At 38.9% G+C, this 14,386-nt stretch overlaps 1 protein-coding gene across 1 annotated transcript in view; it reads right to left on the bottom strand.

The window, feature by feature from the left end:
* LOC149065577 (uncharacterized) overlaps positions 1 to 14,386 on the bottom strand; it is a 57,494-nt gene that overhangs the window by 42,259 nt on the left and 849 nt on the right. The window lies entirely within an intron of this gene.

Below are 14,386 nucleotides of genomic sequence, written 5' to 3' on the forward strand. Positions count from 1 at the left end.
TTGGGAATGACATCATAGGCAAGAACGATAATTTAGGAATGACGTCATAGGAAGCGCCATCTAGCGAGCCTCAACAAGTGCGAAGCACCCATTTGTTTGATGCGCAGCAAGTGGGGAGCCCTATTGTTTGATGCGCAGCAAGTGGGGAGCCCTATTGTTTGATGCGCAGCAAATGCGCAGTCCTATTGTGCACCAAAACCGCTAAAATCACCCTACTGAGCGTTATCAAGATAAAGAAAAATTCCCATATACCGTCCCCCTAAGCAAAATCGTTAATTCTGAAAATTTGTTTGGAGTTGAAAATAATTAAAAAACTGATTTAAGTAACTCACAACTCAGCAACCTAATAGTGCTACAAGTGCGCAGGGGCGGCTTAAGCGCGGGGGCAAGGAGTGCGGTGCACCCGGGCAGCAGGTTCTAAGAAGCGGCAGCTAAGGATTCAGTTGGACACCAAAATTTTTAATAATTTTCAAGCTTTGATAACAAAGATGTTGAGAAAACTTGAGGGAACATACAGGGCCTGGAGCCGTAATACCAGAAACAAGAATACTCTGTCACAAGGGGGGAAAGTGTGTATTTTGGTGCCCTCAAATTGTAATATATTTCTGGAACGGTCAAATAATAGCAGATTTGACATTTTACTTGTCCAGCTCTGGAGCACCATAAACGAATTCGAAATAAATTTAAAAAAAAAAAAGTTACCTCGTTATACTTCATTAAACTAAAGTTACCTCCTTATATACTTTACGGGATAAGGCTCGGGATAAGGATTTATATTGCTCACACATTCATTATATTTTATTATATTATTATATTTACATAATCAGTTTTTTTTCATGAATAAGACATAGAAGTGTTAAACACTGTATAAAAAGGCGATCATACATCAATCAAAATGAATCTGAGTATAATCAGGAAAAATATGTATATATATTACAAGAATACGGGGTGTTCTGTTAATGGACCGACAAACTCAGAGGGTTGTTAGTAGGCATCAAGAGAAACAAAAATTGCAATGGAACATGGTGTCGCAAACCACGTTGAGAGGGAGAAAATCGCGAAAAACGCACGCAGGTTTCGACGTCACGCTGGAACGACAAAAAGTACAATAATAACAACAAAGATTTCTTTTATTAATTTTATTACAAGAGCTGTTGGAAGTGGCGGCCGCTGACGTCATTGCGCAGTCTACAACGACGTGAAAACGATTCCCGGACGCGCTCGAAGATACCAGGTATGCTTTTGATGTCTGCCGCAGCGACGGTAATCCGCTCTATGAGATCCTCCGGTGTGTCCACAGGCGTCGCATAAACGAGCGATTTAAGGTGATCCCATAGGAAAAAGTCACACGAATTGAGATCCGGCGAACGTGGAGGCCAAGCAACGGGTCCCGCACGTCCAATCAGCACCTCCTAGAGATAGAAGGTCTCCGCAGTCTGCTTGTGAGGTCAGTAAGTAGTCCATTTTCCCTCCGAATATTCAGGAGAAAAAAAATTCCCTTCTCGTGCAGTATCATCGTTGTGGGGAAAAGAAATGTTCGGACTCAGAATTGGCGATTTCTATGCCCCACATCCAATCACCGTGCGGTATTTGTGAGCCAATCAGGAAGATTCTACGCCAAAATAAGAAGAAACAAAATAGGATGCTGTGTTTCAAAATGTGGCAAACTTGCTAGGTAGTCTGAATGACGTTTATGGCAAACAGTGCAGAGGTCTTCTATCTCTAGGAGGTGTTGATCCAATCCACCTCCTCTGGACTCAGAGCCCCTGCATGCGTTTTTCGCGATTTTCAACCTCTCAACGTAGTTTGCGACACCATGTTCAGGTCTATTAACAGAACACCCTGTATATATAATGAGTAGAGCCCGGATTATATGCAAATGCATATGTGCATATGCATTTGCATATTTTGGCGTTTTTTAGCACTAATGCATAAAAATCAAAGAATTTTCAGAATGAGTGCATATTTTTAAAGGTTATTTAAGCTCAATCGCCTTTTTTGTAATATTTCAAATAAATATTACTCATAATATTTTTTGGTTTTTTTCCCCCACAGGTTATATATAGTAAATTAATAGAGATGTTTGTAAAAAAATACTTTATTTTCAAAATATCAACCGATTTTTTGTAAGGCTATTTCTAGAAATATATGAAAAGTGTTATATTTTTTTAGAAATAATGGTTTTTGTAAACCAAGACGGTTGGTTTGATAAAAGTCGTGCTAGCACTTACAGGACACCCTGTATAATGCATGTAAACAGTTTTTATTAAAATATGCTAAAAAATACTTCTAGTGCAGATAGAACAAGAATTTGAACACAATTAGACGCAGAAAATTTTATAGTATTAAAAATTGAAAAACTCGAGAAAAGTGTTTTTTTTTTTTGCGTGCACCAACCCCTCTAATCCGGTTAAGAGGGGTTCTACTGTAGCTGTCTTCGATTTGAAACAGAATAACACTGAACATCAACATACCCGTCAAAAAAAGGTTATACAAAAAGGTTTTTTTGATAATTTGATTAGGATCGCACTATCGTTGGAAACAAACCTTTTTTCCAGTTAAAGACTAAACATCAAAAAGCTCTCTTTCTGCTGAGTTTGATGCGCTCTAAAGTGCTAAAGGATTGACGAGCTCTTCGTGTTGCAACTCGGCGATTCCCAAATGCAAACACACTTTGCAACCAGTTTGAAATAATTATTCCGTCTTCATCTGTTAGGCCGGGATTACACTATAAAAGTTGTATAAAAGTCCTTTTTTTTATAAAACATGGAAAATTCAACCAATAAGCTTATCGGTTGCATTTGCTCGAATGTAACCTATGAGCTTTATTGGTTGGATTTTTTAAGTTTTATAAGAGGGATTTTATCAAACTTTTATAGTATGATCCCGGCCTTAGGCCCCTTTCACACGGAGCGGACGCGGGTCCGCATACCCTTTCAAACGAGCACTGAAGATGCGGACGAATCGCCCGCATCTTTAGTTCGAAATTCGTGCATAAAAACTGTTTTTTCGCAATTTTTGTAATTATTTTTCTCCTTCACCCCTGATTCAGTGCCCATAGGCAGCCGAGAGGCATTCTTTGGTAGTTTAATCTTGAGCCCCATAGAATATGGGTATAAAGAGGCCTTCATTCCGATCCTCACAAGTAGTCGATGGGAGAAAATATCTTAAAATATTTTCAAAAAATTTTGAAAAAAAATCTGTCTCTTCGGAAAAATATGAAAGAAAATTCCAAAAGCACATCCAATGTTCGAAAAATCCAATCCAAAAACATCCAAAACATTCGATGTTCCAAAAAAAAAAAAAAAATTCAGGAAATATCAAAGAATTTGCAAGTATAAAAAAAGGGAAGGGGTGGAGACTTTCAAAATGTCTGTGCTTAGAAATATTCACATCACAATTCTGTCTTAGGCCGGGATTACACTATAAAAGTTTTGTAAAAGCTCTTTGATAAAACGTGAAAATTTCAACCATTAAGATCACCGGTTGCATTTGCTTGAATGCAACCGATGCACCTATTGGTTGAATTTTTCAACTTTTATAAAAGATCTTTTACAAAACTTTATAGTATAATCCTCCTCACTTGTAATAATGCTCCTCACTTGGGGTCACGTTCTTGGAGCTTCCCGCATTTACCGATAGGTGGCTTCGTTCGGATGGGATCCATCTAAATAAGAGAGGGGTCTGGGAGGTTTACGATAGTCTTAGGTCAGGTTTTTTACTCCCAGACCACGTAGTCGGGAATGCGGGTTAGTTAATGATAATCACAACAGTACTGACGGGGAATTACCCACCTCTGACTTGGATGGCTTCTCGATTGACAACAAACCACCGGGCAAATTAAAATGTGTGTTAATAAATGCCAGGAGCTTGGGTAACAAGAAAGATTTTTTAGAAACTATGATAGTTGTGGAGGACTTGGATCTTATAGCCATTACAGAATCTTGGGCAAACGATGGGGATGAATCTTTCTTACACATCTCCGGATACGATACTTTTTTGAGAAATAGATCTGATAGGAAAGGGGGTGGAGTGTTGATATACGTGAAATCATGTTTGAAGGCTAGAGAGTGTAACGTGCAGAGAAGTGATATTGAAACCATATGGGTTGAACTTGAGAACAAAAGACGTCATAAGCTTATTTTTGGGGTTTGTTACAATCCACCGAATAGGGATCAAAACTATATCGCCAAAATGCATGATGAAATTTCCTACATGTGTAAGCGAAAGAGGGTTCTCATACTAGGGGATTTCAATTACCCGGGTATTGATTGGGAGAACCTTTCATCTGGAAATCAGTATGAAAGAGACTTTCTTAAGTTGGTGCTCGAAAATTTTTTGTATCAGCATGTATCAGAAGCCACTAGGGGTACTGCTATTTTGGATTTAGTTCTTACTAGTTCTGAGGATCTAGTTGAACATGTTTCGGTGGGGGAAGAGTTTTCTTCCAGTGATCATCGTATCGTCAGATTTCACTGTAACTTTTCCTCGGGTAAGGTGGTTGATAACAAAAGGCTGGTTCCTTGTTTTCGGAGAACTAACTTTGATGTTTTGCGAAGAAGGTTAGCGGAAGTTTTCAAAGACCGGTTGGAATCAGTAGGGGTGGTAAGTCAATGGGAAGAATTTAGTACGAAGCTGTCCTCTGTTTTGCACGACGTCATACCCTTTGTTCGAAAAAAGCGTGTTTGTACATCACACCCTCTATGGTTCACGGATAGCGTGCGGAACCTTTATCTTGAAAAGAAAAGAGCATTCAGAGAGTATAAAAGTGGACGAGGTGACCTATCATTGTTTACTGATAAAAGAAGACTGTTGAAGAAAGCGATAAGGGATAGTAAAAAGCAAGTTGAATCTAGGTTGGCAGATAACATTGGCTCTGACCCAAAATCATTTTTTCGATACGTCAATAATGGATGTAAGGGGACAGTTGGCCCCCTCGCGATAGGAGGCTCTAAGGTAGAGAGCAATGTAGGCATGTGTAGTGCTTTCAATGACTTTTTCGCGTCTGTTTTTAATGGAGATAATGATATTCGATATACGGGTGTTGCATGGGGTAATAAAACCCTCAACGATATTCAAGTAGAAGACGTGGAGGTCCTAAATCTTCTAAGAAATGTATGTGCAAGCAAAGCACCAGGACCAGATGATATCTATCCCAGGGTTCTCAGGGAAGGTGCTAATGAATTGTTGGGGCCAGTCGCACAGATATACAGGAGTAGTGTTGCTGAGGGTATCGTCCCGAGAGATTGGAAACTGGCTAACGTTGTTCCGATATTTAAGAAGGGTAGTAGAGAAGTGGTGTCTAATTATCGTCCAGTGAGTTTGACGAGCTCCCTCTCGAAAATTTTGGAAATTATCATCAAAAGGCAGTTTGTGAAGTGGATAGACGAGAATAATGTATTGTCGGATAATCAGCATGGGTTCAGGAAGGGGAAGTCATGTGTAACTAACCTCCTTTGCTTCTATGATTACGTGACTAAGGCTTTGGGTAAGAGCAAAAATGTCGACGTTGTTTACCTTGATTTCCAGAAGGCATTCGATCGGGTCCAACATGGCAAACTCTTGAAGCGTTTACACGAGATTGGAATAGGGGGCAACTTGCTGAATTGGATAGAATCGTGGTTAAGAGATAGGTCGCAACGAGTTATGGTGAACGGGGAATTCTCTGGTTGGACAGACGTCACAAGTGGAGTTCCTCAGGGAAGTGTCCTTGGCCCCATACTTTTTTCACTTTTTATCGACAAACTCGATCAGGGTATCGATGGAATTACTAGCAAATTCGCAGATGATGTGAAGCTAATGGGGGTAATCGGAAATGAAAGCGATAGGGAGTTGCTCCAGACCAACTTAAACAAGATTGCAGCATGGGCAAATGAATGGAGCATGACGTTTAGCGTAGATAAGTGCATGGTCGCTCATTTTGGTTCGAACAACCCACGGTTCTCTTACGAGTTGAATGGTGTCACTATCCCGGATGCAACTAGAGTCACCGATTTGGGAATTCTCATTGACGAGCGACTTAAGTTTTCTGAACATTGTTCAGCGGTTGTCAAAAAATCGAATAGAATGCTTGGTCTCATTTTCAAAAAGGTCTCTTCGCGTTCTCCTAAAGTCATTCTTCCGCTTTTTCGAGGCTTAGTTCGTCCTGGACTGGAGTATGCTGTAAGGTTTTGGAGACCATACCTACAGAGGGACATAGACTTGGTTGAAGGGGTGCAGAGAAGAGCTACGCGTGTCCTTATTGGCACACAGGGCTTGAGTTATGAAGAAAGACTTCATTTTTTGAATATGTTTACATTGGATGAACGCAGGTGTCGAGGAGATATGATCGAAGTGTTCAAAATTTTCAATGGGATGGATAGGATGGACCATGAACTTTTAATACACCGCCAATCGACTGCTTTTACAAGGGGACACCAGTATCGATTGGTGAGGGACAATGCAAGGTTATGGTGTCGCAGGGAATTTTTCTCCAATAGGGTTGTTAATAAATGGAATAGCTTACCCCCGGAGGTAGTAAATTGTAACACAATTGACACGTTTAAAAAGAAATACGATAAACATGTTGGGGTAAATCGAGAAGCTATCCATTCTTAGAATAAGACAACCATAAGTATTCTTTATGGGCATTGTATAATATTTTATCATGTGTATATATTGTTTGTAATTTGTGTTAATTGCATTTTTAATTGGGTTGCTGTATTTTTGAAACATATGACAACCATATTTTTATGGGCATCTTTTTATCAGCCACCTCGTTGGGCATTTTGCCTGTTGTGGCGTTGTATTTGTATTTGTATTTGTATTTGTATAATCCCGGCCTCAAGTCCGGATTACACTATAAAAATTTTATAATAATTCTTTTAAAAAAGCAACTAATAAATTTATCGGTTGCACTTGCAATTTATTAGTTGCTTTTTTCAAGTTTTATAAAATAACTTTCATAAACCTTTTAGAGTGAAATCCCATCCTTAGATTAGTCTCACTTCTGAAATATAAAATTTCATTTTTTTAAGTTTATAGACTAAATATTGAGTAAAATATACTTGTAGGTATCGAGGGAACCACCAAAAATATTCAAGTGCTAGGGTCTTCAAACGTCTTAATCCGGCCCTGAGTGAACACCGTACGTGGATAACGTTGTTTAATAAAAGTATTTTTTTTAAAGTTTAAAAAAATTGACAGATTAAAAATTTAAAAAAATTGACAGATTAAAAATTTAAAAAAATTGACAGATTAAAAATTTTAAAAAATAACAAATATTTAAAATAATATTTCAGATATTTATATTTTTTAATAATTTTAAAAATTTAAAAAGAAAAAAATTAAATTTTTTAAATTAAATTTAAAAGTTATTAAAGTATGTAGTCAATTAAATATTCGTAATGAACAGAACGGCTTATAATTTTGGTCCCGTCAGTGGCCGTTGGTGGCATGTTTTATTGTATAAAATTGTAAAGTATGGACAAAAGGCAGTTAAAGTTGCTATATCTCAATCTCAGAAGGAAACGGAGGGATAGACGTATGTAGGTACATTGTATTAATGAGCAGGGACCATCATATGGTGTTTTTAAGGGTATTTATGGCAAATAGTTAAAAAAATTCCGTGAAAAATCACCTTCAAAAAGTAGCCAAAGATGCGGACGAATTCGCTCCGCATCCGCATCGTGTGAATAGCGCCGAATAAACCTATTGTCAAAACTTCTATGTGCGGATGCGGAGCCCGCACTTAGGTTTTGACACATACGGACGACGTCCGGACCCGCATGAACATTTCCTAGGTGCGGAGATTTTTCGGCTCGTCTGAAAGGCGCAGTATATTCCAATTGTTAAAACTTCTTCCGGACCCGCGTCCGCTCTGTGTGAAAGAGGCCTTAAGCGCTTCTCGGGCTTAAAAAACTCTCTCTCTCTTTACTGTATTTTTCTCCTTCACTCTCTCTAAAAACCAGATAGACCAGAATGGAATGCATCTGGTTATTATAGGGGGGCAAAAATTACCTTTCAACGGAGATGATTGCTTACACTTGAATTTCTGTACTGTGAAGATATACAGGGTGTCCTGTAAGTCCTAATTCGCCCCTTAAGTCATCAACCGTTCGTCGTAGAGGTATAGTTCTACTTTAAAAAATGCTCAAAATGTGTTCGGGAATTACTCTGTATCTCTTTTGAGGTGTGCATGCTCTTTTAGGGTGCATGTGTGGTGTAGCAGTAGTAGGTAGGGCTCGGGGATCCATGATGTTCTTAAGTCAGCCAGCTCGTTGGGCAATTTGCCTGTTGTGGCGTTGTATTTGTAATTATGTGATCTGGGAAAGTGGTGCCACTTCAGTGATGTAAAAATGGCTTACCGCGGGCCAATTAAGTGATCTGGAACCGTGCCATCAGTCACTTGAGTGATCTGGGAATGTGCCGCGTGTCACATACGTGATCTGTAATGTGCCACGGAACAAAGTGACGTGAAATTGAAGTGAAAGTGAAGTGAAATTCCCCGCGGGTCACTCAAGTGATCTGATTATTTGTCGCTTAGTTCATTTATACAAAATTAGGTTTGAGGTCACGGGCCACACACCAGATGTCTTCGAGGGCAACATTGGGTTGAGGATGACCATGGGTTGAGCATGTATGGCATAAACTAAAGGGACAACACTTCTTTCCCTCATTTTTGCTGCTCTTTCCCACCTTTTATCTCAGAATTTGAATTCAAGTATCTCAACGACAATTGCACTTAGAAACATGAATTTGTTTAGTTAGCCTCAAGAGAGACAGAGTAACAACTTTCTCTAATTAGAAGTTAAAGGACCGGGAAAACGTATAAAAATTTAGATTTTTTTTTATTTTAGGACACACTGTATTTTCACTCTTGAAACTGGCACAGTTTCCGAACACATTTAAAGCATTTCTTAAATTAAAACCATACCTCTACGATGAACGGTTCAATGAGATAAAGGCGGAATTAGGACTTTTTACAGGCCACCCTGTAGAGCTTTTTCAGTACTTCGGATTCTTTTTTAAAAATAAAATCATCTACCCCTTGCGTTACTGGGAGGTTCTAAGGGGCCACGGGAGAAAATCAAGTGGAAGAGGAGCCATGGCGGATAGTTAGGGGGGGGGGGGGGCACAAAGAAAGAGGTGAAAAAAATTCATGTGTGAAGAGACAAAACTTTCATATGGTGGGTGACTACACTCATGTCCATAAATTAAGGATAATGCCAGCTCCGGCAAATAAAGGTTCAGAAACAAAACAAACGTTACTTATTCATAAAACCCATTTATTAAACAAAAGATAAAGAACAAAAACGATGGTGTATGTATGATACTATTCATAAAAACTATGATTTTTGCTCCCTGGAGCAATTGTAAAAAATATCTCCTTTACAAAAACTTACTATTACATGGTTGGTATGATAGTTAATACATTGTATGTCTCCCATGCGATGAAATACAGTCCGTACAACGCCTAGGCATGCTGGGTATCAAATTATCGATCTGATCTTGGGGAAGATCACTCCACTCAGCAAGCAATGCTCTCCGAAGTTCCGGTACACATGTAGGAGGTGGTTGACGAGCTGCAACTCGTCGGCCAAGCATGTCCCACACATGCTCTATCGGATTCAAGTCAGGTGAGAATGCTGGCCATTCCATACGGGTTATATCCTCAGATTCAAGGCATTCGTTTACGATGTTTGCTCGGTGAGGACGGGCGTTGTCATCCATAAACACAAATTCTGCGCCCATGGCACCCCTAAACAAACGTACATGTTGTTCCAGAATGATGTCCCGATAAATTTGGGCTTTCATAGTTCCGGTTTGAACATGCAGATCTGTTCTGGAACCCAGTATAATTCCACCCCGAACGAGCAATGCTGCACCACCGTAACGGTGTCGTTCAATGATGTTGTCTTGGTGGTAACGCGTACCTGGCGTCCGCCGTTCTCCATATGAAAGTCCGACGTGAATCAGACTGCAAGCTAAACCTGGACTCGTCTGAAAACATCACACAAGCCCACTGTGACGATGTCCACATTGCATGGTGTCTACTCCAGGCTAATCGCTGCCGACAGTGAGTTGCCGTGAGCGGAACACATCTGACAGGCCTGCGAGCATATAGACCAATATCTCCCAAACGTCTGTACACGGTTTGCCTTGAAACTGTGGTACCCGTGGCTGCAGATAGCTGACGAAACAGGTCGGATGCTGTGCTCCGTCTGCTTCCTTTGGCAGTTACTGCCAAATACCGGTCTTCATTCGGCGTTGTAACTCGGGGGCGACCTGTACTGTAACGTCTACTGACATTTCCGTTATCTTGGAATCGCTGCCAAAGCCTAGAGATGACACTTTGGGCAATTCCAAGTTACTCGGATACTTCCATCTGAGTACGCCCACATTCCAGGCGGCCGATAATACTACCACGTAAAAAATCATCCACATGCGTCCTCTGTGTCATAACTATTCGCTTATGGCACTGAGCGCCTTACAGAACTCTTGTGAACAATTTCACTTCTTTGCCACCATTCCTTATATACCCCCTCTTACACTCTCGTCATTGTGACGTATTATCGGCATCATCTGGTGGCTTCCTGAAATTTGCATATCATTCTTGCAGACGTGTGTAATAATTCTACAGGTGAAATTTTTACTTTAGATTTCGATTTCCGTGTGATTCTGAATTATCCTTAATTTATGGACATGAGTGTATTTTCAGAATCCAGCAGAATTCCCTATTGAATTCCCTATTGAACCAGACCATTCGGGGATAGGTCATAAGGGCAGGTTTCATTGAGTAGGTCAGACGTAAGGGCACCCAGGGGACGGATGACCCGGGGCCCTTATCTCCATTGGGGGCCCAAATGATAAGATACTATGATTTTCGAGAGTATGCAACTATGTAAGCTGTTTCATCCAGCTAAGTATAGGGCCCCAAAACATCACTTGCCGTTGGGGCTTATGATGTTGAGGCGGCCATACATAGACCTCCCACAAGAGCGAGCCTCGCTGATCTCTAGCCCAGAAGGCCACAGAAATCGATCGTGTTTCTAAAATATTTGTTCACTATAAATTTACTCCAAAAAAAAAACACACACACACACAATTTAGTGAGTAGAAAGGGTCTTGTTTCTGGATGATAGTGGGAGGGCTTGGATGAAGTCAGGAGGGGCCCCCCTAGAAAAAAAAATATGGTCGAAAGGGGGCCATGAACGAAAAAAAGTCAAGAAACACCGGCCTATAAAGTACAGTGAGGGCAAAAAGTCCGTAGAAACTTCAAAAATTCATAAAAACCGGAAAAATAACCGAAATAAAAAAAACGGTTTGCAGGGTTAGCATCCTAGATCAAGGAAATTTTTTAAGACAGTAAAAAAAACTGAAAAGACAGCCGATAGGTGGCGCTGACGTCCCCAATCAAAGAAAAGATACGCAAATAACGAACATAATGCCTCCAAATCGTTTATAACAGCAGTATGTGCTCCACATGATCACCATCACAGGGGATAACACATTGCAGGCGAGTCACAAATCCAGCAACGGCAGAGTGCAGCAGGTCCACATACACGGTTTACAACGGTGAACTGGTTGTGGATTAACAGCGCAAGTTCTTATAACCGTCTCATTTGCATATTTCCACCGAAGTCGCTCATACCAGCGCCACCAATCGGCTGTTTTTTAAGGTTTTTTCCTGTCTTAACCCTGCAAACCGTTTTTATTTCGGTTATTTTTCCGGTTTTTATTCATTTTTAAAGTTTCTACTGACTTTTTGCCCACCCTGTATATAGGCAGAAATGCTTCGACCTTGAATTCCCTTTGCCCGTTTGAAGTACATCGTATATATCGAAGTTTGAATATCCTTTATTCAATCCAAAGTGGGCGGCTAACATTCTTATATATTGCAGAGGATATGACTAGCCTGGTTTTCTTTCCGCATTTTCAAGGGCTCGTGTTTTATTTTTTACCTTCGGTGCTTCAGAATTCGTAGGAATTTATGAAGAGGCGTCAGTAAACTAAAAAAAAAATTGAGCAAAATCAGCCATCAACAATAAAATGAGGCCGGTTACACGGAAACTTTTCTGATAAATGACTCGGTTTTTTGAGTTGGTGCCGCCCAATTTTTAACCCTTCGGCTCATGGTAAAAAATATGATTCCGTGCTAAATGTCATCAAACTTGATAGCATTTTTTTTTACAGTAATTTAATACAGTGAAACCTCACTGAAAGGCTTGTTTGCTCAGATCTTGTTTGGAATTGTCTTTAGTTAAGGGGGTTGGTGCACGGAAATTTTCCAAAAAAAATTCATTCGCGAATTTTTGATTTTCCAAATACTATAAAATTTTCTGCTTGTCTAACCATGTTCAAGTTTTTGTTGTAACTGTACTAGAAATATTTTTATGTAAACTGCTGGCAGGCATTACATATGCTAATGTTTTCCACTGAAAAAAAAAAAATGCTCTTTTCTCAAAATTTTGTTTTTTGTTAGATAAAGAACATTTTTTCGAACACCAAATGTCTTGAAACTTTGTTTCTCTCAATGTACTATGGTGTTACATACTTTAACATGAGGATTTTTTTTTTATTAAAATTACTTTAAAAAACGTTATGGCACAAAATATGGGTACATTTTGGTGATTTTTGAAACAGTTGCATGTTGTTGAAGTTAAAATTCGGGATAAAAAAACAATCAACAATTAAAATCCTAAATGCTCGTGTTAAATTGTATAAAAATATTCATAGAGTATCTGAGAAAAAAAAATTGAGCGCCTAAAGTGAATAAAAAAATTTTTAATGTTCCTTAAAGGAAGGAGAATTTTCCCATAAAAAAGCATTGGAAGCCAAGATCGTGCATCAACCCCCTTGAACTCCTCTCGATACAAGGATATCCTTTACTACGATAAACCCCTCTCTAAAACGATTTTTTGAAACCACTACAACGAAATATTATTTGTTTCACTCAAAATTATCTTCGGTATATTTTTTAATTCCTCATCAGTGTTTGTTCTTTCGAGGGTGTTTAATAACATGTGTATCTTGCATTACCTGCCGTGAAGCTACTTCTACACGAAAGCGCGGTAAACACCTTCACAGAGCGGAACAAGTGAGTTTTATTAATCAATTACAGTGAAATTACGATATAACGATACTCTAGGGAAAAGGAAATATATCGTTGTAGAGGAGTAATTGTTGTAGTAAGAGGTAGCGTTATTACGCCACGCTACTTTAGGCGCCACCAAATTTATGCTGATGTTCTGAATTGGCGTTGTTAGTACAGCGATAAAATGCATTTATAAGATATTTATTCGCAGGAAAAAGTGCTAAATTATTAGCTGATGAGTAAAATTCTGTTGTTTCGTCCTGTAAAGTAGTAGCTGACACAATACATTTGTGTACTACACAGAAAACAGCTTCACGGAAACTTCATTAACACTTTTGGACGATAGATCGTGTAAAATACAAATGCTATTACACACCTTTGAAAAAAAAAAAACACACTGGCGGGGAATAAAAAAATATATTGAAGGTGATTTTTTTTGAGCGAAATATAGAGAATATCGCTGTAACAGTTTCAAAATGTCGTAAAAAAAATCGTTATAGAGGGATTTACCGTAGTAAAGGATATCGGTGCATCTCGAGAGGAGTTTAGCCTCTTTAGACAATTCCTCTTTAGACATTTCCTCTTTTGTCAATTCCAAACAATATTAGAAAAAATGTTGTAGAGGGATTTATCGTTGTATCGAGTATCGTTATAGCGAGGTTTCCCTGTATAACTTTTTGTTGCGAATAAATGCTTATAAATGCATTGTATTGTGGTACCAACAACGCCAATTCAGAAAAGATGCCAATAACAGCATAAATTTTGCGAAGACTGATAATAATGCTACCTCTCGATATAACGATAACCTCTCTGCAACGATAGTTTTCTTAGTCCACAGCGTATCGTTATATCGATGTTTCACTGTATATTAATGGTAAATTAACGGATGCTGTATAGCATATAATCAAAATTTTTTATCCCTGTAATCTGTTTCATTTATAACACTGGCTCTTTGTTAATGAACTCTTTTGTTCTAAATGTAATTGTGAGTGTATCACAAAAAATATAACACCCTTTATTCACAAACTCTTTTTACATTTGAAATTCCTTATGGTATGAATACAACCACAACGAATCTAGAAATGTTTGGGGAATGTTAATGATAACCAAGAAATATTTATATCTGTAATGTTAAATTCTTGGCAAAACACGATATAACCAAAAAAGCAAATTATTTCCTGTCGTCTCAAGGTCTCTCGTTGAAATATCAAAAAAAGCCCTCTTCTTTAATCGTTTTCTTTTCTTGGATCGTTGAAAATTTCACTTCGAAAACTCACATACATACTTCTTGCTAAGGAACCTGCCTTGTTT

Source organism: Pholcus phalangioides, unplaced genomic scaffold, assembly GCF_987345545.1.
Source record: "Pholcus phalangioides strain wild (caught in Gottingen) unplaced genomic scaffold, Ppha-v1.0 ptg000039l_1, whole genome shotgun sequence".
Taxonomy (NCBI): Eukaryota; Metazoa; Arthropoda; class Arachnida; order Araneae; family Pholcidae; genus Pholcus; species Pholcus phalangioides.